Source organism: Suncus etruscus, chromosome 13, assembly GCF_024139225.1.
Source record: "Suncus etruscus isolate mSunEtr1 chromosome 13, mSunEtr1.pri.cur, whole genome shotgun sequence".
Lineage (NCBI taxonomy): Eukaryota > Metazoa > Chordata > Mammalia > Eulipotyphla > Soricidae > Suncus > Suncus etruscus.
Genome location: NC_064860.1, coordinates 470,116 through 495,807, shown reverse-complemented (window position 1 = coordinate 495,807; position 25,692 = coordinate 470,116). Strand labels below are relative to the sequence as shown.

Sequence of the window (25,692 nt, the reverse complement as noted above, 5' to 3'; positions counted from 1 at the left end):
CTGCTCAACAAACAAGATCTCCAACTTCAGAGGTCTGACTGAGACAACCGCAACTGAACGGGTCTTCCCGAAACATAACGAAAGACTTTATTCCAAGCTCCATTCTAGCAGCAACTTAATGACCAAGACCACCAATTACAGAAGATGGATTAAAACGACACTGAAGAAGCAGAACTTCATTCCTTGAGCTGCACAGTCACCAAGATCTCTAGATACAGAGGTCTGATTTTAGCATCTAAGACAAAGCAGAAGTCTTCCATACACCACAAAAGCACCGAGGGGAGAGTAAATGATCATGCAAGGCGTCTATAGTTAATCCCATGACAGTATACTTCAGTGGTGGAGAAACCCTGTATCTCCTAGGCCAAGGGAATTCCCTCTATAATATCCCCAATACTTAATGTGCCTATGCAGGGTGGGGGGCGGAAAGAAAAAAAAAAACACAAAATAATCATCCTTCCACACATTTATTTATTAATTGATCGATTTTTTTGACGTCTTTATTTTGGTGTAAATATTGAAGGTAATATCTCCAATTTTATTTTATTTCATTTTATTTTATTTTATCTTATTTTTCTCTTTCTTTTTTGCACTCCGGCATGGTTTGATTTCAGGACTGAGACTATTGTGTAGTGCCTGTCTTTATTGCTGTAGTGCTCACTGGATATTTAATTTGATATTTTTTTCTGTATTGTTGTGGTGTTTCAATTACCTTTTTCATGTCCTCTCTCAAACTGAGGTTGAAAGCTTCTAGAAGGTCTTCACCCATTTTCAAAGTATTTGACTTTTTTTTATTTATATTTTATTTTTTTCTTATTATGTACCCCATTCTATTGCTTTTCTTTCCCTCAAACAAAACCACATAACTCGATTTATCTAGCTCTGCCTCTTAAATAGAGGGGGAAACAAGGGAGAATACCAGAACCAAACAGATATATGACCACTAATAGTAAGCTAGACAAAGAGGGGGTCCACCTACTCTAGCAGCCTAGGGGGTGATGGTGGGGTATATGGGTTGCAGAAAGGGAATTGGGATGGGGGGAGGACAAATTTGGGGATGGGTATTCCCCTGATTCAATGTTAATATGTACCTAAAATACTACTGTGAAAGATATGTAAGCCATAATGATCACAATAAAATTTTTTAAAAAAATCTGAAGAAAAAAAGAAAGACTTCATCATAAGTTCCACTCCTTGACCTGTGCAGATACTAAGATTTCTAGATACAGAGGACTGATTTTATCACCCAGGCTGGATCAGAAGTCTTCCATATACCACAAAAGCACCAAGGGGATAGTAAATGAACCTGAAAGGAGTCTATAGTTAATCCCATGACAATACTTCAAGGGTGGAGAAATCCTGTATCTCTTAGGCCAAGGGAATTCCTTTTTGAATGACCCCAATATTTACTGTGCCTGTGAAGGAGGGAAGAAAAAAAGAAAAAAGAAGGCAAAATGCACGAAACAATTTATTTATTTATTTATCTAGTTTTTGTCGATTTCTTTGTTTTGATGCGGTTATTGAAGTTGTTGTCTCCATTTACATTTATTTACTTTTTTCTTCTTTTCTTTTCTTCCTTTATGTGCTCTCCCATGTTTTTTATCTCAAGACCATGATTATATGTGGTGCTTATCGTTATTGCTGGAGTGCTCACTGGATATTTTATTTGGCACTTCTTTTTGTACTGTTGGGGTGTTTCACCTTTTTTTCCTCTTTTCTCTCAAACCTAGAATGAGAGCCTCTAGAAGGACTCCGCCCATTTTCGGCATATTTTATTTTTACCCAGTTTATTACTTTTCTCTCCTTCAAACAAAACCATGTAACTTGAACTATCTAATCCTGCCTCCCAATTAGAGGGGGAAATAAGAAGGTACTAAGACCAAACAGGTGTGAGACCACTAAGTAGTAAGCTAGGCACAAAGGGGACCACTTATTCTAGCAGCCCCGGGGGTGAGGGAAGAGAATATGAGCGGTAGGACAGGAACGGAGGTGGAGGGAGGACAATTCGGTGATGGGAATTCACCTGATTTTATGCTAATATGTACCTAAAATATAATTGTCAATGATATGTAAGCCACTATGATTAAAATAAAATTATATTATAAAAAAGGAAAAAAATGAAGGGATGCCATTTCAGTTAATAAAGTTTTTTTCTCTAAAAAAAAGAAAATAGGGTCAAGAGATTATTAGTCTAGTATTTTTGCAATAATTCTCAGAGACAAAAGAGAGGAGAGCTGGAAAGTCCAGCTCACAACATGAAGCTCACCAGAAAGATTGATGAGTACAGATACAGAAATAACTACATCGAGAACTATCATAACAATGTGAATGAATGAGGGAAGTAGAAAGCCTGTCTAGAGTACAGGTGGTGGTGGGCTGGGGAGGAGGAGATTTGGGATATTGGTGATAGGAATTGCACTGGTGAGGGGGTTTTTCTTTACATAACTGAAACTCAACTACAATCATATTTGTAAACAAAGTGTTTAAATAAAGATATTAATAAATTAAAAGAGAGATTAGTCTAGGATAAAGTTAATTTTTTGGAGGTAACCCTGGTGCAGGAATTTCTGAAAGCAGCTTCCCTTTTGTTAGTCTTCAGCTGGTCTTGGATCCTCTCTCTTTTCCATCTTCTCTGTTAAACTTCTGGAGTCTCTTTGATAAATTGCTGCAGGTTAGGGGTCCAAGTTCCTTGCAAAAGATGTGTCTCGTAGAGTAAAGATGGTAGATGGTGGGTAGAATGTGTGTATTCCCTCCCCCAACTTCTTATTTATCCCACCTGAATGATCAGAACTGCCCACACCTGGAATGAGCGGGTAAGGAACGGGTGAAGAGAGGGATTAGAAGGAAAGTTAGAGAAGTTAGGCAGAAGTGAGAATCAACAGCGAGATTCAGCAGAGAGATTCAGCATCATATTCAGTATCAGAAATTCAGCATCAGATTCAGCATCAACAGTTGAGCATCAGCTAAGAAGTAGCAGCAGTAGCATCAGCAAAGGGAGTTAGTCAGCAAGGAAGCCTGGAAAAAGCAGCTGAAAGGGAGATAGAGGCTGAGAGAGCCAGAAAGAGTAGAGAAATAGCTACTCGGAAAAGGCTTAGCATAGAAGCCATGTGAGGAAATGTATATGTTAGGTTAGGGCCGTGAAATAAAGCTGGCTGACTCCTGGAACTTAACCTGACTTCTTTGTGAATCTCTCCACCCTTATCCTGCAACCTTCAGACCTGCCAGGCAATAGGGGTTGCAGAAGCCAGGCCGAGCCAAGAAAGGCCTCATTTATCCCCCACACAGACTATAGGACTCATTAATTTATATGAAATCAACAGACATGAAGACTATTATGCTGAGTAAAATAAGTCAGAGGCAGAGCTATAGACACATAATAGTCTCAGTTATTTGTGGTATGTAAGAAAAATAATACTCAGAGATGAGGGCTAGAAGGACCAGCCTTGATATAAAGCTTACCAAAAAGGAATTAACTATACTAACAACTATGTGACAATGATAGTGAGAGAGAGAGAGCAGTAGAATGGCTGTCTCAAGGAGGCATTCTCCTGTGGGGCAGGAGGGAAATGGGGAGATTGGTGGTTGGAAAGTTGCTCTGGTGAAGGGGGGTATACATTTTATGATTGAAACTCAACTATGAGCATGTTTATAATTATGGTGCTTAAGTAAATAAATTATTTTTTAAAATGAATTGGTTGGATGTACAACTAGGTCAGTTTATTCTGCCTTACATAGTTCCTCATTATGGAGAGGGGAGGGTTTAAAGACATGGTAAAGGGTGACTGAGAGGTTAGCCAGTGTGCATAAAATGGCTGACATCATAAGTCTTATAAAAGGTCTTTTTCTCAACGTATATTTGTACAAAGCTAAACTGTAAACTCAAGTAGAGAGCAATTAGGGCATCTGTCTAAGTGCCCAATTCACTTTCAGTCCCCAGAGCTATGTGGTCTCAGAGCAGAGATGCATTCTATTAACCAGAATCTGGGGTATTTCTGGGATGGTCTTAGTGGTCCCAGGTGCTGCATACTTGGACCCTTCCACTGAACCATTAGCTGACTGTCCAGGTATCACTGGAAGTGTTCTGGGCAAAGGAGAGTTCTACAGGTCCCCCAAAAAAACAAAATTGCAAACTGGGCAGGGTGGGTGGGGTGGGTGCAGGGTTTTTGGCATTTGAACAATTTCTATCATCTTTATTTTATGTAGGCATGTTTTATGGGCTAGCATGTGGTTTATTTTGGAGAATAAACTATGTGCATTGAAGAAGAATGTGTATCAAGTTTTCTGGAGGGAGGAAATAACAAAGCTTAGAGCAGAAATCAATGAAGTGGAAATCCCCAAAATAATCCGAAAGATCAACAGAAGCAAAAGTTGGTTCTTTGAAAAAATAAACAAGATTGATAGACCATTGACAAAACTAACAAAGAAAGGGAGAGAAACTTGATAACCCATATCAGGAATGAAAAGGGGGAGATCGTTACAGATATTGCAGAGATTCAAAGGGTAATCAGAGATTACTTTGAGAAACTCTATGCCACTAAACATGAGAACCTGGAAGAAATAGATAAATTCTTGGACTCTTATAACCTTCCATAGTTGAATAAGTAGGATGTAGCATATTTAAACACCCCCATCACTATTGAGGAATTTAAAATGGTAATCAAATGTCTGCCCAAAAACAAAACCCCAGGCCCATATGGATTCAATAATGAATTCTTTCAAACCTTTCAAGAGGAACTACTACCAATCCTGACCAGGCTATTTCATAAATTGAAAAACAGAACACTTCCAAATAGCTTTTATGAAGCCAACATCACCTTGATACCTAAACCAGACAGAGCTGCTGCCAAAAAAGAAAATTACAGACCAGTATCCCTGATGAACATAGATGCAAAGATTCTCAACAAAATCCTGGCAAATAGGATTCAATGCCTCATCAAGATCATTCACTATGATCAAGTAGGTTTCATCCAAGGAATGCAAGGATGGTTTAACATCCATAAATCTATTAATATAAGACATAACATCAGTTTTTTGGAGGTGGAGAGTCCTATATATTTGTGTGTGTGTATATATAAAAAATACACACACTTTCTTTCATTGCTTATTTCAGTGATAGCATATTCTTTTTTATTTTTATTTTTATTTTTTGGTTTTTGGGTCACAGCTGGTAGCGCTCAGGGGTCACTCCTGGCTCTACACTCAGATATTGCTCCTTACAGGCTTGGGGGACCATATGGGATGCCAGGTCTTGAACCACCATCCTTTAGCATGCAAGGCAAATGCCCTACCTCCATGCTATCTCTCCAGCCCCTAGTGATAGTATATTCTTGTTAGATTTCAGCCAGGTTGACCTATCAAGTAATGACAAGGCAGTGTTGAAAGTCTCCTATATTATTGGTTTGTTATTGATATCTTCCTTCAAGGTTTTTCAGTAGTTGGTGTTTTTAAATATTTGCTGGTCCCTCATTGGGTGCGAATATCTTTGGGTGTGATATCTTCCTGTTTTTATATTCCTTTATTATTAGGAAAATGTCCACTCGCTTTCTCCCTTATACCTTATAACTTTTTAAGCCGAAAGTATGCATCATCTGATATTAGTATGGACACTTTAGCCTTTGCAAAGGAGTTGTTATTCTTGAATGATTATCCTTCAAACCTTTGAGTTTGAGTCTGTGATTTTTCTGGAATTTCAAATGGGTTTTTCTTATAGGCCAAAAAATGTTGAATTATTTTTTTTGATCCAGTTTGTCACTCTGTGGTCTCTTAACAGGTGGCAATTTAATCCATTGACATTGAAAGAGATGATTGTCATGATTTTAGTGCCATCTTTTGGTAGGAGTTTGATTGGTGTCCTGGTGGTCTGTCTTATCTTAAAAGTAGATATTTCAGTCATCCTTTTAAGGCTGGTTAGGAGTCTATAAAGGCTTATTTTTTCTCCCAACAACAACATTTTTACTTGAAATATTATGATAAAAGTCTTATTCTTCAGTGTAAATTGCCTTCATTACAAATTCTATCGTTCAAATACTGAAAGTAGCAAGTAAAAAAAATATATTCAAAGGAAGCATCCTTAAGATTTACAGCAGACCTGTCAGAAGAAAACTTCAAGGCCAGAAGGCCAGTTGTAGGATAGTGACAAAATTCAATGAAATGAACGTTTCATTTAGAATACTACACCCAGCCAACTCATGTTCAGGTTTGAAGAATGTATAGATAGCTTTATGAATAAACAACAGCTCAAAAACTTACAAACTCAAAAGCAGCCTTAAAATAATTAAAATAAAAGGTCAGCTTTAAGACAAAAATCACACACACACACACACACCAAACACCTAAATAAAAATGACACTAAAACTCCACAACAAATTATCTTTCTCAATGCCAATGGACTGAATGCACCAGTTAAGAGACACAAAATGGCACGTGGAAGAAAAAGCTGAATCCAACATTCTGCTACCTACATCACATCTGAATAATCAGAACAAATATAGACTCAAATTCAGAAGTTGGAGGACAATAATCCAAGCCAGCAACTAAGTTAAAAAAAAGTTGGAGTAGGGGCGGAAGAGACAGCATGGAGATAAGGTGCTTGCCTTTCATGCAGAAGGTTGGTGGTTCAAACCCCAGCATCTCATATGGTCCCCTGAGCCTGCCAGGAGTGATTTCTGAGCATAGAGCCAGAAATAACCCCTGAGTGCTGTAGGGTGTGACCCAAAAACCAAAAAAAAAAAAAAAAAAAGAAAGAAAGTTGGAGTGGCCATATTAATAGCAGATGACACAAAATTTAGACTTAGAAAAGTTCTAAGGGACAAAGATGGACATTTTTTAAAGGCCTAGCAGAAGGTTTAATAAGTTTTTCTTCTTTTTTTTAAGGATAAGAGTTAAAGAAGTACAAGCAAAAACAGTGTTAAAGTGGCAATTGTTGTTTGCATAGGCATAGCAAAATATGGGGGAATTGGAAAGGAAAAGCCTTGGCCTAAATACAAGGAGATCTTACCCCTTAAAGTTTTCTTGGCATAAGACCATTTCTAGTCTTCAGGCCTACTAGGTTGTCCAACCTAGTTAAGTTATTTGTCTGTAGTGTCAATAAAACCTTTCCCCCCACACACAGTTGCTGTTGTTGGTGTCAGGTTTCTTGGAATCTGTGCATATCCTACATCGAAGTCAGGATGATGGGGAGTGTCCTTTAGTTTCACCTCACAGTTAGAGGGAAATGTGGATAGCCCTGCCCTGAAAGTAGGTGGCTGTTGTTATGTCTTCTTGGTGTTAAGGAACCTCTCTTTGAAGTAGGTTCGATGCCGGGGCAGAGGTAGGGGGTCTTTTGTGGTAGGGGATTGCTCCCAGATGATGTTATAGACAACTGTGGTTGGTTCATTGATGGCATCCTGGTTCAAGGGTGAGTGGACAATGCCCGTTCTTCTGAGTCCTGAGCCAGGTCATTATGACAATGTTCAGGGTGTAAGGTCCCATTGCATTACAAGATTTGTGTGTTCCTATCTCTATTAGATAAGAACTTGCCTGTATGTATAGTATTTTCCATTTTAAATGTGCCTATGCAAAAGTGGAACAATGCCTTATGGGCATCATTGGTGCATATGGGGACTGCTGGAACAATTCCAACAATCCCCATAACTTGGTTCTAACATAAGCTCTAAATCTAGGGGACTCTTCTACCAGAATTCCTTATTAAACAGATCACAAAGAGAAGAGGCAGACAAAACAGTGGGGAAAATCCTCACTGTATAGAGAATATACAGTAAGGGGTTATAGCTGTTAAGGGAATGACATACAAGATATTCAAAAGATATACACACATGTCCCTTTTATGTCTTTGAAATAGTTTTGGGATGTGTTAAATCCGTGTATCACTTTGGTCTGTGATTTGGCTTGTGCAGTCTGATAACCAGCTGGTGATTACGTAGCACCAGAGCCCTTAGGATGGGCTTGGATGGTGGTGGATGGTGATGGAGGGCCCTTTCTCTGCCATTCCAGGCCACGTGCTGCATCACCCTCCAATCTGCTGGTCATCAGGTTCAGGTAGAGGCGAGTAAATTATCCACACTGGTTCCAGAGAGATAACATCTTTATTTGCCCTGGCCAACGTGTGTGGCCAGTCTTAGCTTGCCCTGTGTCTTAACTTCTTTCTGCCATGTCTCCTCCTGCCACTTTTCCATCCAGGGCAAATCCCCTTTGCCCCTTAGGCAAAACCTTTTTATAACCTTCCAAGACCCCTCCCAGGGAATGGGAGGGTCTTTCTTGTAGGTAAGCCTTATGCAGGAGGATTGGGGGGTGTGACAACAGCGATGGACCCATAACAGGAAAAATTCTTGAGCCATTATTTCTCAGTAAACTCTTCTCAGAGTCTCTTAGCAAGCAAAGGCCCACAATGAAGAAGGGGGAGGGAAAGAGGGCCTCTGAGAGTATATCAATAGCAACAAAGTATTGGGGATCTTCTTAGGGCTGAGAGTTTATCATATCACTTAGGGTGCAGTTTGGCAGATGGCTTTGTGTGGGGTTAATTAACTGCTTCTTGAGGAGCCAAGAACTGAGGGTAAAAAGGGTTAAATGTGGGGTAATGATGGTTGGGGATAAGGGAGTGACACAAGCTTGTAGGATGTAGGCAAGGGCAGAATATAATATGGACATTCTGCATCTGCAAAACATACACTTAAACATAGAAAATCCTATTGATTTATATCAGTAATGGCTAACCTTTTTGAGCCCGAGTGTCCAAACTGCCACACAAAACCAAAGAATTTCCTCAAAGTGCCAGCATGTCAATTAAACCTTAATAACAAGATTTTAGTATCTAAAAATTTTTATAAAGTAGCCTGAACTATGGGGCTGGAGAGATAGGCATTGGAGGTAAGGGGCATTTGCCTTTCATGCTGAAGGGATGGTGGTTCGATTCCTGGGCATCCCATATGGTCCCCGGTGCCTTTCAGGGGCAAGCGCTGCCGGGTGTGGACCCAAAAACCAAAAAAAATAAGTTGCCTGGAACTATGTAACATCATTTTTAAAGGTTCAAAATTTTTGTATTGTCAGAATCATTTTGATTCACAATCTTTGGTTTTCATTTCAATTTATTGGCATTTATAATGCTTTAATGATTTCATTCAATTTAATGAATTTAGGAAGAATTTGATTCAGTTACACAATATATTTTAAATGTATTATTCACATAACATGTCAAATGTTTTCTGAGTAAAAAATAAAGATAAACTTCTTAAAACTGTTAACTGAGTCAAGACTTGGTGTGTATTCCCAAAAAATTTATACATGTTTTCCTGTAAAATTTACAATTACATTTGAATATAGTTAAATCATTACATTTCTAGATAATATGATGTAAAGACAAACAAAAGAGCTTTCAATTAAACCCACTGTTTTTATTAGAAATTCCAGATTGGAATACAACAGGGCCATGTAAAGTTACTTTTTAAAATAACACCTTTAAATAATATTTAAATAACTTAGAAAATGTCTTAACTGAAAACTGAAAACACTGCTTTCATGTAAATATATGCATTGGGCATGCTCTGAAAAAATTAATGTTGATTTTTGTTGTTGCATTGCATGCTGATAACTTGTCAATTCTTGGCTCATAGTGCGTTAATTTCAGAGCAACACATGCAGCACTCATGTCATTCTTTAATCTGTTTCTAGCATCAGATTTTATATAATTCAAAAGCCAAAAACAGTTGCTCACAAGCATAGGGATGACCCAAACAAAGTAAGAAGAGCAATCCCAAGTGCTTTCATGAACTTATAATTGTCAGAGAATTCCACGCTTTTAGGATTTCATTTTCAGAACTGCAAGCAGTGTTTTCATTTGTCACCCTTTCACACTCAATACAATCAAGAGCCACACACGGGTCATTGAATTCACTTTTCCAGATAGAGCTTTCTTGAAATTCCAGTAGCTCCATTTCCAAATTTTGAATATACAACCACTGTAAGCAGGAAAGATCAAGATTTTCAAATGTGACTTTTCTGGGGAAGTTATAAAATGAAAGGGGTTGTCTCTATCTTAGGAAACTGAGAAAATCTTTTACTAAAATTTCTCCTTTGTTTTGGCTACAATGATGGAATATGCTTTGTGGATTTCCTGGTGTTTCTTATGACTGTTCACAAATGTTGTAGAATTATCCAAATGTATTTTTAGCTTGGAAAAATATTTTAGTTGTTCACTCTCAAGTTCTTTTACAAAAACATGCAATTTTCTCTCAAAAAGCGTTGATGTCACTAAACATGCTTTCGTGTGTGTTTTTCCCATGCCTTGTAATTTTGTTTAGTATATTAAAGTGCTTAGTAAAATCTGTAAAGAACATGAGGTTGGCAAGCCAGGCTATGTTGGTGAGTTGAGAATAGTCTTCTCCCTTTTCGTTGATAAAACTTCTTCCAAGCAGGCACAAATCTCTCTAACACATCATCCTCTCTCAGCCACCGGACATTATTGTACATCAGTAAAGTAGTATATTGTGCCTGAACCTCATCAAGAAGGGCTTGAAATTGTAGAAAATTAAGAGCATGCGACATGATGAAGTTCACCATTTTTGTTACATCTTTGAGGACATCATCAAGTTTTTGCTGCTTTATCGTGTTTTTTCTTTTTCTTTGCTTCGTTCTTTTTCTTTCTTTCTTTCTTCTTTTCTTTCTTTCTTTCTTTCTTCTTTCTTCTTCTTTCTTTTCTTTCTTCTTTCTTTCTTTCTTTCTTTCTTTCTTTCTTTCTTTCTTTCTTTCTTTCTTTCTTTCTTTCTTTCTTTCTTTCTTTCTCTTCTTTCTTCTTTCTTTCTTCTTTCTTTCTTTCTTCTTCTTCCTTCTTCCTTTCTTCTTCCTTCCTTCCTTCCTTCTTCCTTCTTCCTTCCTTCCTTCCTTCCTTCCTTCCTTCCTTCCTTCCTTCCTTCCTTCCTTCCTTCCTTCCTTCCTCCTTCCTTCCTTCTTCCTTCCTTCTTCTTCTTTCTTTCTTTCTTCTTTTCTTCTTTCTTTCTTTCTTTCTTTCTTTCTTTCTTTCTTTCTTTCTTTCTTTCTTTCTTTCTTTCTTTCTTTTTCTTTCTTTTCTTTCTTTCTTTCTTTTTTTTTCTTTCTTTCTTTCTTTCTTCTTTTGCTGCTTTCTTTGGCGCAGAGAGCCTCTTGATGTATTATGCAGTGAAATTGAATCAGTGATGTTTTGCTTCCTTAGCAAAGAAATGAATGAATCCTGATGTTGTCCCCAACCATTCTAGGTGCTCCATCGCTAGTAACTACAACCACTTTTTTTCTGGACTTATGCCCTAGTGATGAAGAAAGGCCTCCATCACAGCATTGTGGATATCTATCCCTTGTGTTTTCTTTCCAGACAACAGCAGTTTTAACCAGCTCTTCTCTCATGCATGTCACCAGTACATATTGCAAAATGAGCACTAGTCTTGCATGGTTAGTAATATCTGTACTTTCATCCAAGCACATGGAGTAGAAGGGTGCTTTTTGTAAGTCGCAAGTAAGCTGTTTGTAAGCTGTTGACTAACATCAGCAGTCCATTCCTAGAACCCTATCTTTTGCAGTATTTCTGCTTAGTGGCATCTCAGAGATGTGCTGCATCAATTTTATCCTTGTTTTGGGAAATCATGGAAGAGTTACTCTGAGCAAAAACTGCCTATTTGATAAAATCTCCATCAGAAAGGAGCTTCCCATGTTTTGCCATGCACATGAAATTTGAAAGCTGACAACTGTAAGATGATTAGGTTTTGAAAGATAGTTGCCAAAACTAGAGACTGGGAATGATATTTCTTTAATTTTTCTACAAGGAATTCTTTCTTGAGCTAAACCAAGTTCAGCGACACTGTTTATGGTTGGTCCTCAAAGTGAGATTTGACACATGATGTGAGGAGACGACAACGACTTTTAATTACACATAATACACAATGCTTTCCCATTGCATTCAATCACTCCATATGTCTCTCTGTCAGGGGCTCTTGGAATGGTCTTACACTATCTGCTTTTGTCTTTTTTTTTTTTTTTGCTGTACTCATATTCTTTTTTCAAGACTTCAAGTCTACAAAAAGATAAAATTTGTATAATAAAAATATTTAATGAAGTGCTGTATACAAATCCGTCCCATAAAAAATATGTGATTGGGGAATTTTACTAATTGTAGACATCTGTTTTGGTCAAAAAATATACTGTCCGGGTGAAAACCAGACTTGTGCAACCCTAACCTGGACACCTAGACAAATAGCCAGATAATTTAATAGGTTTTTAAAAGGAGTCCAGGTAAGTTTATAATTAACATTAGTATTATTGGTCCAATTAAACTTAGGCAGCACAGGTAGGGCAAAGTAGAAGTTTACATAATAATAAATAATGTAGAATGCAGATTGCGTCTCCTGTTCTCCTCAAGTCTCCCACCAGGGTGGGAGGGCATGTGACAGAAGAAGCTGTGCTGTAGGCGAGTACTGGTGGGTTCAGAGGGAGGCGGGAGTGAGACTTTGCTTCTCACAGCCCGCGGCAGTTCAGGCAGCCTCAAGAACACATGCCAGGCAGGGCTGACTGGGACAAAAATAGGCCTGGCATTTTAGGTTGAGAGCCCAATCACATGACCTCAGCAGGCCCAGCCCATTGAAGTCCAGGGGCAGGGCTAAAATGCAGAAGCACACTTGAGAGGCACGGCCAGCCACTAATAAGTAAGAGTGCAACAGCCAACACACAAGAAGATGTGACATGGGGGAGGGAGAGAGAAGATGGGACATGGAGGGGGAGATCCATAAAGACTAACTAAAACATCTCTTCTTAATCCTCTGCTGTCACACAAAACTCCCAAAGGAATGCTGAACACCCAAAGATCCTCCAGAAAACAATGTAATTAAAGGAAGATGCACAGGAAAGATAATCTGTGATATGTTCAAACTTTAATGTTCTATAAAAGCAATGACAGACTCTCACCTTTGAAACAAAAATGACAAGCCTTATCAATAAAACCAAACCGGTCCGTGCTTTTTACAATGAAAAATCCAGATAACAAGAGGCAGCTCAGCAATGTCCAACCTTAGTGAGCTGGAGGTTTATGTGACAGCAGAGGATAAGAAGATGTTTTATTTAGTCTTGATGTATTGGAGAAGTGACTGCGATTCCCAAATAAAATGACCTGCAAACTGGATTAATCACATTAATGAGTATACAGCATTGGATTCATCACAATAAACTAATTAAGAGGTGACCTGAGTGTATGGAAAAGGACTTTTATTTTTCATTATTGGAGCTTTGTTATTTTATTATGATGTTTACAAAAGCACTGTGAAGGGCCACATATACATTTACTATTTTTTGCTATATTGAGTTTTCCATAAGGTACAGCGCAGAGGATTAGTGTGTTGGTTGTTCACAGAGCCCAGCCTCCTCTCAGCTTACTGAACTTCTCTATGCAATCATCATAAATAGCTTTTTTATTTCCTCGAATTTAGCATGTCCCCCATGGAAGATACAGAGGTTTTTACAGAGGAGCACATTATTAGACACATTAACATCCCCCAATCCTCACCTCTCTAGCATGGGAGCACTAGGAACTGTTCTTGATTACAGATGTCATGTGTGAGTCACATACAGCCTCACTGAGTTCCTGTGACAGACTCAGTGTGAAGTTTCTCTTTCTCCTCCCACTTCCCTCACACATACTGCCTGACTCATAGGCTACTATGAAGACTGTGAAGACAGGCAAGCTAAAAATCCACTCACAGGACTTCAGCTAGCACAGGAGGATGGCCTGCGGCCCACCAGGACAATGCCTGGTCCTCCCAATGGCCAGTCTGGCCCTGTTGCCAGGTGAGCTGCAAAGCAGACATCAGCACACTCACCTCCCGCCACACCACATATCTTAATTGCGGACCTTTCCACATGCCAGCTGCAAGGTCTTCGTGTGCCACAGCTGGTATGCATGTCATAGGTTCTCCATTGCTGATTTATATCATACACGCAGGGGCACTAGCCAACACACAGTTTTGAAAATGGAGACCAGTGAGAAAGAAAGTTGCTGGTGATTGCCTCAGCCCAACCCTCTTTAGAATCCTCTCCAGCACCCACCTTTCTGGCTGCCTGGGCCAGCACCCAGGCATGCCACTGGAGTCCAGGAGGAAGGGGGAGATGGCTGGGAGCCTCCCTGGTCTCTCAGCTCCCCCCAAGCTAGGGAGAGGGCCTTCAGCCTGGGGTCTCCCCACACCCCATGCTGGCCAACCAGAGCTAGCCTCCAGAACAGAAAAAGAATTTGGTGTAGAACCGTGAGCTAGAAATCCACCCGCCCCCCTCCCTATCTCTTCCCTCCATGTGCTGGGTGAAGATGGGGATAGCCCTCTAGAGTCCTCTTCGGCACCCACCTTTCTGTCTGCCTGAGCTAGCACCCAGGCATTCCCCTGGAGTCCAGGAGGAAGGGAAGATTGCTGGGAGTCTCCTTGGCCTCCAGCAACCCCCAAACTAGAGAGAGGGTCTTCAGCCTGGAGTCTCCCCACACCTCATGCTGGCTGGCCAGAGCTAGTCCGGAACAGTTTATCAAGTTTTTAAGCTGTTCTTTATCTGTGAAGCTGTTATTTTCCTGCATATAATATGACCCCCTACTTTTCCTGTTATATTATAGGGTTTGAGTTATATTTGTTGTATAAGACTACTTCTCTTTTAATGCACACCAAATGGAAATTAAAAAACATAAGAGAAAAAATAGTAGAACCCTCAGAGTTTAACAGTATATGTTTAATGAAGCTAGACTTGGGAAAGCTAACAATCATTTTACATTTGTCATCTGTAGTGAGTGACTATGAAGTTTCTTATATAATCCTAATAAACAATTTATTGGAAAAAGTGAATGGGAAATAAATTTTAGGTGAATATTTGTACTATGACTATTTTATGTTTGTTTACATAGTCCCTCAATATCCATGGTCACAGTGGAGTGTTAGAGAGTCTTAGTGTTGGAGGAGGCAGCCTGAACAGAACATACTTCTCTCCAGCTTGGCCTGCAGTGATGGTGGTGGGGCATGAATGATAAAATCCCTGGAAGCCACCTGCTAGGCTGCACCTGAGACCCACTTGATCTGTAGGTGTAGGACTTGGTCCTTACCACTTGAATTTGTGGGAGTCATGGATCTGGGACTGAGTCAAGGTTATGTTCTTTGCAGAAAAGGTAATTTGTCCTGCCCTCCCTCCATCTAGGTTTCCTCGGCTTGTCTTTTCTACATAAAGGTATTTTAGAAGAACGCAGTGAAACAAAACTAGCTTCACCATCAGATTATGGCAGAGATGAGAGCACATAAAGTATAAGAAAGAAATTATGTATTATGACTCCAGAGATGAGAATTATAATTCATAGGATGAGAATGTTACTACAAACCTTGTGGTATATAGCAATCAGATGTTGCTTCATTGTTTATAACTATATTTAAATATATTTTTGTTTTGTTTTGGGGTCACACTCAGTGACACCTAGTGCTCCTGGCTCTGAACTCAGGTATCACTCCTGGAGGTGCTAAGAGTACTATGCAGAGTGCCAAGAATCGAGCGTGGGATGGCTGAATGCAAGGCAAATGACCTACTTGTTGTACTATCACTCCAGCCCCTGTATTCAAATATTTACCTGGTATAATGCTTACTTCTTAGTTTCCACTAAAAATTAAAGTTTTCAAAGATTAAGAATTCTTATGTGGAAGGCAGGAAAAATTATTAGCAAATGTTATTAAAACTTCTAGAACTAATAAAAAATATTTTGGGCCAGAGCGATGGGGATTGTCTTGTACATAGATGACCTAGATTCCATCCCTGGCATTCCATATGGTCAGTGCCCTGAGTGCCAGGAATGATTCCTGAGCACAAAGCCAGGTACAACACCAGAACCATGTGGTCCTGGAACAAAAACAAATAAAAAGTTTTGCGTGCAAATATGGATATGTGGTTTTTTTTTGTCATACTAAATTTTCCTAAATTAAAACTGAGAAAGAGAAGAATAAAGAACAAAATGCTACAGAAAGTTGGGATGGGAAACAAAAAGAGAGTTTTATCCTGTGTAGTTAAGCTAGCTAAAGTAACTTGATATGGTAAGAATTGACATTATTTAATACAAATAGTGTTCAGTTATAACACTGAAACTTTTATTTTATCCACTAATTTCATAATGTTTTATTTACATTTGAAGTAATCTATTGAGAAAGTGAAGAAAAATAGTGAAGAATAGCTTCATGCTAATTTTATTCCTAAGTCATTTTAATCAAATCTATCCTCTCTTGATATTAAAAGAGCCATTTTGGGGGGGTTTGGTAATGATTTTTGGGCCACTTCTGGTGGAGAAATGCTGTGGATAGAACCTGAGTATCTTCCTCACCAGCACTCTCCTCGCCCTTGAAAGTGCTTTGATTTACAACCATTTAAGCTTGCATCTGCAGTTTTTCAGAATCACTTTGATTACATAGATAATTAAATGATTGAGAAGAAAAAAATGCAAGCATGAAGTGGTAGAGAAGTGTGGGAGTAATTACTGGGATTTTTTTTTTTGGGAGGGGGGTTTGGGCCACACTTGGCAGCATTCAGAAATTGTTCCTGGCAGGCACAGTGGACCATATGGGATGGATGTGAACCACCATAGGTCCTGATGCCTCTTGTAAGGCAAATGCCCTATCACTGTGCAATCGCTCTGGTCACTGGGATAAAAAATTTTAAGCAGATAGTCATACTATATTTTTGATATAATGTATATATTTATGACTTCATTTAAATTGACACATTTTTCTTAGAGTATTTCACCTCTATATACCATTCATAACAGAATATTAATATTAGCTAACTTATCTATAAAGCCCAATTTAATTTGTAGAGTTAAAATTTTTATATACTTATTTGTAATTAAATTTATTCTTTTTAAATTTATTTAAAGAAAATGCATCACATAATTGACATAACTGATACATTTGTTTCAAGATGACAGAAATAAAAATTATGAAAAAATAGAAAAAGAAAGAATAACTTAAAAATGGAAGAATAAAGAACGAAGTAAAAGTTCAGTAGCAAGTATAATTGTGAAAATTATTGCATCTCCAGTAAACTTATTAAAACAATAGTTATAATAGCAAGTTAATGAGTTCTTATCTTTTTAAGATAAGAGATAAAAATACAGTAACAGAGGTGTATGTTGCAGTTGTCATTGTTTGCAGAGGCACAGCAAAATATGGGAGAAATAGAAAGGAAAAACCTTTGGCCTAAATACAGGGAGACCTTATCAATGAAGTATTCTGTCATAAGACCAACTTCCAGCTCTAGGCATACGAGGTTGTCCAAACCAGTGTCATTCTCTATGGTCCCAGTAAAAGCTCTTCACAATCATGGTTGTTGCTGTCAGGTTTCTGTAGTTAGAGATCCTGGTTTCTGTACAAATTCTACATCGAAGTCAGGATGACTTGAAAGCAGGTTGTCATTGTTGCTAAGTCATCTGGTGTAGCAAGTCAGCCCCTGAAGAGGTTGACTGATGGAGGGATGGAGGATGAGGTCTTTCCCTTCCAGCTCGGAGCACGCATCTGCCACCCTGTCTAGCCGACGATTCTGAGGTGAAACGGCGGGTAAATAGCTCGCAGACAGTCAGCTCGTTGAAATATTTGCTTTATTCGGTGGACAAGACTGAAGTCCAAAGACCCAGCTTCAGTTCCAGCCAAAAAGCCCTGGCCTTCCACAGACTCTTGTTTTTATCCCCCAGAGTCAGGTACCACCCAATGGTGGGATCAGATACCAACCAATGGTGGAAGCAGAATCAGGTACTACCCTAGGGTGGGGGCAGAATGCCAGGTCACACCCTAGGGTAGGGCACAATCACCAATCAGTTTAGGGTGAGTAACATAGTAATCCCCTAAAATATTTACATACACAACAATCTGGGTATCGTAAAAACCCTCTTTGGAGTAAGTTGATGCCAGGGCAGCAGTAGGGCCTTCCCTGTAGAAGTTTGAAACTGTTAATGGTATAGAAAACCATGGTCGTTTCTGTAGATGGTATCTATGGTTCAGGGTGAATGGTCAATGTCAGATCTTCTGAAGCCTAAGCCAAGTCATTAGGAGAAATGTTCAGGGTGTAAAGACCCACTGCAATATAAAATTTGTGTGTTCCTATCTCTATTAGATAAAAATTTGTTTGCATGTGTAATTTTTTTCCATTTTTATGTGCCTATGCAAAATAGAATAATGCCACAGATATTGCTAGTACATGTGGGGGCTGAGGTAAAAAGTCCAACAATCCCCATAACCTGGTTCTAACATGAACTCTAAACAGAGAGACATATTTACTAGAATTTCTTATTAAACAGATCACAAAAAATGAGGGAAATTGTCACTATATCAGAAGATATTCAATAAGGGTTATACCTATTAAAGGAACACATAAAGAAATATTTAACGGAGATATCCATGTTCCCTTTACATGTTTTGAGATAGTTGGGGGGCTGTAGTAATTCAGAGCACAGCTTTAATCTGTAATTTGGTCTTGTGGAGTCTGAAAATGGCCCCCAGCAGTCACATATCAGGAAATGTCTTCAAGCTGGCTACTTCTCAGAAACCAAAACTGGTAGCAAGCAAAGGTCCACAGTGAAGGGAGGTGGAGGAAAAGGGGCCCCGAGAGAAAATCAATAGCAGCAGAGTATTTATTTCTTTTCAAACTGAGAATCTATCTTTTCCTTTGGGAGCTGGTTGTCAGCTGGGTGGGGTGGGGAGAATGTTCTGTCAAGAACTGAGGATAAAAAGGTGTAAATGGGGGTGGTGGTAACAACAGATGGGTGGTGAGAGAGTGAAGGGTCAGAAAAGAGTTTGTAAGATGGTAAGCAAAGGGGGAAGAAGAGGTTATATATGATAGGGGGAAGGACAATATATAACATAGACATTGTATATATTGGTGACGGACATTAGACAGACATGGTATGGCATGTATACACTTATGCATGGTATGGTATACACTCATGCTCGTATATCAACAGCCACTGGGATAGATCCATAGGTTACAATTGAAAGGCTGACCTAGGTGAAATGGGATAGAACACTTGAGAAATAAAATAAAATAAAACTGAGTTGGTGTTGCATTAATTATTAATTATAGAGTTCTAGTAGTAGATGGATGGATGTATTGTGAGTCTTTCTCTGCTTGGCCTGGCACCTGCAGCCCTTTTGGCCTTTGGTCTGTGAATTTAGGAGAATGGGGGAGGAAATGATCCACAGGCAGTCAGATAAAGTTTCAGGAGAAATCCAGCTTTTATTACAAGGCCCTAACTGCCATGTGCATATTCCACACATGGCCTTTAAACTAAGCAGCCTCTCTGCATCCTCTTCCTCCATCTTGCATCTCCTCTCTACCTGCTTCGTCTTCCTTCCGGAATCTGTGACTCACCCCTCCCCTTAGGCCACTCTTAATTTCCAACCACAGACCTCTCCCAGCTGTGGGAGGGCCTCCCTTTGCAGGTGAGATGGGCAGAAATTTGGGGGAAGGGTAACAAGCCAAGAAGTATGTGGAATCTATACCATAAAATATATATTATATACCTCATATAATATATCATTATATATTATACACATGATATATTACATATATTGGACAGATGATTGGTATGGTGAACACATATATTCATGCGTGTATATAGACAGACATTGAGAATCCATCTATAGGTTACAGTTGAGAAGCTGACCCAAGTGCAATGGGACAGAATACTTTAAAATTAATAAATAAAATAAAATGAAAAATAAAATAAATAAAGCTGACTAGTTTGATGTAAAGATTTTCCATTTTCAAAACAAGCAGTGCTGGTGGGGATGTGGAGAGAAAGGAACTCTTTTTTACTGCTGGTGGGAATGCCGTCTAGTAAAACCTTTATGGAAAGCGATATGGAGATTCCTTCACAAACTGGAAATTGAGCTTCCATACGATCCAGCTATACCACTCCTAGGAATATACCCGAGGAACACAAAAATACAATACAAAAATCCCTTCCTTACACCTATATTCATTGCAGCGCTATTTACAATAGCCAGACTCTGGAAACAACCAAGATGCCCTTCAACAGATGAGTGGCTAAAGAAACTGTGGTACATATACACAATGGAGTACTATGCAGCTGTCAGGAGAGATGAAGTCATGAAATTTTCCTATACATGGATGTACATGGAATCTATTATGCTGAGTGAAGTAAGTCAGAGAGAGAGAGAGAGAGAGAGAGAGAGAGAAAGACACAGAATGGTTTCACTCATCTATGGGTTTTAAGAAAAATGAAAGACAGTTTTAACAGTATCTCAGAGACAAGAGAAATGAGGACTGGTAGGTGCAGCTCATGACATGAAGCTCATCACATAGAGTGATGAGTGCAGTTGGAGAGATGACTACACTGAAAACTATCATAACAATATGAATGAATGAAGGGATGTAGAATGATGTGAATGAGGGAAGTAGAAAGCCTGTCTCGAGTACAGGTGTGGGGTGGTGGGGAGGAGGGAGATCTGGGAAATTGGTGGTGAGAATGTTGCACTGGTGAAGGGGGGTGTTCTTTGCATGACTGTAATCATACAACTATAATCATATTTGTAATCATGGTGTTTAAATAAAGATAATTATTAAAATAATAAAAAATAAAAAAGGAAAAAAAGATTTTTCATTTTCTAGCTCAATCATGATTGGCGAAGGTAAACTTTATTGAAGAAAGGCTTCATGGATTAGATTATGTGTAGAGCATTCTTAAAAACAATAATAATTTTCAAGTATAGAAAACGAAGTGATATGGTAATGAGCACTGTAAAATGAGTTTACACCATAAAATACTGTCCAGCGGGTATTGAGCATCTTGTTTCTTTTCCTAAAAGCAATTCAAAATTATGAGCATTACAGGGCCAGAGTGATAGCACAGTGGTAGAGGGTTTGCCTTGCATGTGGCTCACCTAGGACAAACCTGGGTTTAATCCCTGGAGTCCCATATGGTCCCCTAAAGCCAGGAACAATTTCTGAGCGCATAGCCTGAGCATCACAGGGTGTGGCCCAAAACTATGAGCATTATGATATCCTGTTAAAGTATCTACAATCGTCCACACAGTTTGGAGAATGAAGACTGATGGAAGGAAGGAAGGCTGGGGAATACCCAAAGACAGCCCAGTTTTGTTGGGTGGGGGGGGGGGTTAAAGACTAAAGTCCCTTTTAAGGTCCTGCCTTGGCACTAACCTCGCTGGCCCATAGGGCCGATGCCCAGTGGTGGCCCTGGAATCCAGGAGGCAAAAGAGGGGAGGCTGTAGAGGAGAAGAGGCCCAGTAGCCCCGTTCAAACTCAGTAGAAGGCATTAGAGCTGGGACTTCCCTGTACCCCACCCAGTACAGGCCTTGTTGTCCCCAAGGAAGGAAGATCCAGCAATGGATGTAATTAATTTTTTTAAAAAATTGAATCACCATGAGATACACAGTTACAAAGCTGTACATGATTGCATTTCAGTCATACAATGTTCCAACAGTCATCCCTTCACCAGTGCAGATATCCACCACAATGTCCCCAGTTTCTTTCCCATCCCCCCAGCAGGCCTCTGTGGCAGACATTTTTCTTCTCTCTGTCTCTCTCTGTTGTCTCTCTCTGTCTCTTCCCCCTTCTTTTTTCCCTTCTAGGAACTGTGGTTTGAAATCCTGTTATGGGAAGGACACATTCAGTAACTTGACACTCTTCCAGCACTCAGTTCTTGTCTAGAGTGATCATTTCTGATTATTATCATAGTGATTCCTTCTCTGTCCTCAGTGCATGCCTTCACCCCACCTTGTAGCAAGTTTCCCATCTCAGACCAGTCCTGGCCCTTGTTTCTATTATCTTTTGGCATTGTTACCATACTGATTTTTTAATCTTCCATAAGTCAGTGTAATCATTCTATGTCTGTCCCTCTCCCTCTGATTAATTTTACTCAGCAGGGTACTCTTCATGTCCATCCATATATAAGCAAATTCATGACTTCACTTTATCTATCAACTGTATAATATTACATTGTATAGATGTACCATAGTTTCTTTATCCACTTATCTGCTGTGGGTTGGGTTGTTTCCAGTTCTGCTATTGTGAACAATGCAATGCTGAATGAATATAGGAATGCAGAAGGCTTTTTGGCATTGGGCATATTCCCATGAGTGATATTGCTGGATGATATGGAAGCTTTATTTCTAGTTTTTTTTTTTTTTTTTTTTGAGGAGGGCACACCAGGCAGTGCTCAGGAATTAATCCTGGCTCTGTACTCAGAAATCATTCCTAGAAGGCTTGGGGGACCATTTGGGATGCTGGGAATCGAACCCAGATTCATTCTCGGTTGGCCAAGTGCAAGTTAAATAGTCAACTGTTGTGCTATCTCTCCAGCCCTATTCCTAGGTTTTTTGTTTTTTTGTTACTTTTTTGAGGAATGCCTATATCGTTTCCAAAATAGCTGGGCAAGTCTACATTCCCACCAGCGTTGAATAAGAGTTCCTTTCTCCCTGTACCAGTGCCAGCACTAGTTGTTCTTGTTCTTTGTGATATGTGCCAATCACTGTGTGTGAGATGAAATCTTTTTTTCCTACTAAGACTGTTTTTTAATATCTTTATTTAAACACTTTGACTACAAATATGGTTGTAGTTGGGTTTCAGTCATTTAAAGAACACCCCCATCACCACTTCAACATTCCCATCACCAATGTCCCAAATCTCCCTCCTCCCCACCCCCCCCACCTGTACTCTAGATAGGCTTTCTACTTTGATCATTCATTCATGATAGTTCTCAATGTAATTATTTTTCTAATTGTACTCATCACTCTTTGTGGTGAGCTTCATGTTGTGAGCTGGAACTTCCAGCCTTCCTCTGTTTTGTCTCTGAGAATTATTGCAAAAATGTCTTTTATTTTTCTTAAAACCCATAGACGAGTGAGAATATTCTGTGTCTATCTCTCTCCCTCTGGCTTATTTTACTCAGCAAAATAGATTCCATGTACACCCATGAATAGGAAAAATTCAAGACTTCGTCTCTTCTGAAGGCTGCATACTATTCCATTGTGTATATGTACCACCGTTTCTTTAGCCATTCATCTGTTGAAGGGCATCTTGGTTGTTTTCAGAGTCTGGCTATTGTAAATAGCACTGCAACGAATATAGGTATGAGGAAGGGATTTTTATATTGTATTTTTGTGTTCTTAGGGTATATCCCTAGGAGTGCTACAGCTGGATTGTATGGGAGTTCAATTTCCAGTTTTTGGAGGAATCTCCATATCGCTTTCCATAAAGGTTGGACTAGATGGCATTCCCATCAGCAGTGAATAAGAATTCCTTTCTCTCTGCATCCCTGCCAGCACTGCTTGTTCTCAGTGAGATGAAATCTTATGTTGTTTTGATTAATCCCTGATGATTAGAGATGTGGAGAATTTTTTCTTATGCCTGTTGACCATTTGTATTTCTTCTTTGAGGAAGTTTTTGTTTATTGCTTCTGAGCTTTCTGAGCACATAACCAGGAGTAACCCTTGAGCGTCACTGATGTGGCCCAAAAACCAAAAAAGAAAAAGAAGCCCCTTTAACACTTCTTATAAAAACCAGTGATAGCACGGAAGTAGGGCTTTTGCCTTGCATGCCGCCAACCCCGATGGATTCCTGGCATCCAATATGGTCCACTAGCCTGCCAGGAGTAATTTTTTCTTAGTACAAAGCCAGGAGTAACCTCTAGCACTGCCGGGTATGACCCCAAAACAAAACAAAACAAAACAAAACAAAAAACCTGATTTCAAGACTATGAGTTCCCTAAACTGTTGCTTGTACCTAAAGATTGGAATTGATTTTTCAAATTGAAATGGGAATCTAGTTGGTTAGATTCTTGACAGTCTTGGTAAATTTATCAAGGTATTCTTTCTTTTCTTCTTTTTATTCATTCTTTCATTTGCACCACTGACTCTACTGACTACCTGACATCCTTAGAATGGTGTCACTAGAATCGTCCTCTGAGGATTCACTGAGCTTGTTAATACTATTGGAACCCTCTGTGTTACTATTTTCACTCATTGACCTTGGTGGGCTTCTACTTATCTTCCCTTTTGGGTTTATTGTGTTCCTATAACACAGTGGTAAAGAAGAAAGCATTTGACCTCGGCAAACCTTGTCATAGCAAGCTAAGCCCCCTGTTTATGTTTCTGGAGCTGAGAGTGGCTGTGTCCTGCTTCAAACCCCACTTCGAAAAGCTATGCATTTGAAAAACGTGCTCATTTTGCCATTAATCCAGACATCACCTCTGATTAAAAAATAAGCCCAAATTATTTTATATATTTTTCTTTGAAAGCTAAAGTTATTTTTTAAATAAAGATACTATTTACAGTCGCATGGGGGGGGGGGGCGTAAAAATGTTTTCTTCTTCCTAGGGGGCATGACAGAAAATAATTGAGAAGCACTGCTATAACATTAGGTCTTTGAGATTTTGCTTTGAGATAATTCTCTTTGGTTCTACAATGCTTTATTATGAATTTATTATGAATGCCTTGCATTCATGGCTGCATCCGATTCCTCCACTGTGGCTGTTGGAGAAACTAAAGCCTGGGAATAATTTGGTGTTTGAATTTTTTTATTACCACACAGCCTGCTCAGAATGGATTCTCAAACTTTCATGGCCCATTCAAAATCGCATCCCTCCTGGTTAGAACAGTTGTACAGTCAATTGGGGGGGGGGCATGCGGTTTATGCATGGCTGTCCTGAGTTTGTTCCCCTGAACCTGCCAATGTTCGGGAGCAAGCAGCTTCGCGGCCAAGGAAATACCAGGAGCCTTGCGGACTTAAGCAAGCAGACTTTATTTCTGGCTCGCCAGGGCCGTCTCCTTAGAGAGTGACCCTGGCCCAAACTTTCAAGCAGCTTATATACTCTTCAGATCATTCCATTCCATCTTTTGTCAGTCACATGAAACTACAAAAGGTGATATTTCAACATTCCACAGGTCTACATAAACATACATTCTACTTTACACCATACAGTCCCCTTCCCTGGTGCCTCTTATCACATTCCGGTGGAATTTTGGAGATGTGGTTAGCATCTTTCTCCGAAATTTCACTGGAGCCGGAAATTGATTTTTAGCCTGCCTGTCAGGGGCCTCAAGGGGGGGGGGGGGGAGACCGGAGGTGCCTAGGAGCAGCAGGACAATGTCAGATGCCTTTAGCACCAGGGGACCCTAGGAATGGTAATGAATTGCTTTATTACTTAGTTGCAGGGGTTCTTAGAGCCAGAGGGGCCTGGGACAGTGAATTTTAGAAAGCAGAATCTAACAGCGTGGTTTTTATCTAATAAAACTATGAACTTACTATTACTACTTAAAAGTATAGATCTACTAAAGAGAACTTCAACATTTCCCCCATTTCTTTTCTGGTCATCTATAGGAATCGTCACTATAAACCATTTTCTCATACTACTGTTGTCTCAAAACTAGGAGTTGTACAGAGTCACCTGTCTCCCAACATAGGCCTTTCTTCATTTTAGTTCACATTCCAGATTCCACAATTCCTATAGATTTTTATTCCTTCAGCCAATAGTGATCCCTGAGTGCAGAACCTGGAGCAAACCCTGAGTAGTGCTAGGTGTGTCCCCAAACTAACTGACAGAACAAACCAAAGTGCATTCCTTCAATGAACATTTTTGCAGTTGTTGCTTCTCTTTGAGAGAATGTGACTTAGAAGGGGAACTCTTGTTTTGTTCGTTTCTTAGCTTCT

General features: G+C 39.5%; 1 protein-coding gene across 2 annotated transcripts in view; it reads right to left on the bottom strand.

The window, feature by feature from the left end:
* Positions 1 to 25,692, bottom strand: part of ADH5 (alcohol dehydrogenase 5 (class III), chi polypeptide) — a 167,643-nt gene that overhangs the window by 114,442 nt on the left and 27,509 nt on the right. The window lies entirely within an intron of this gene.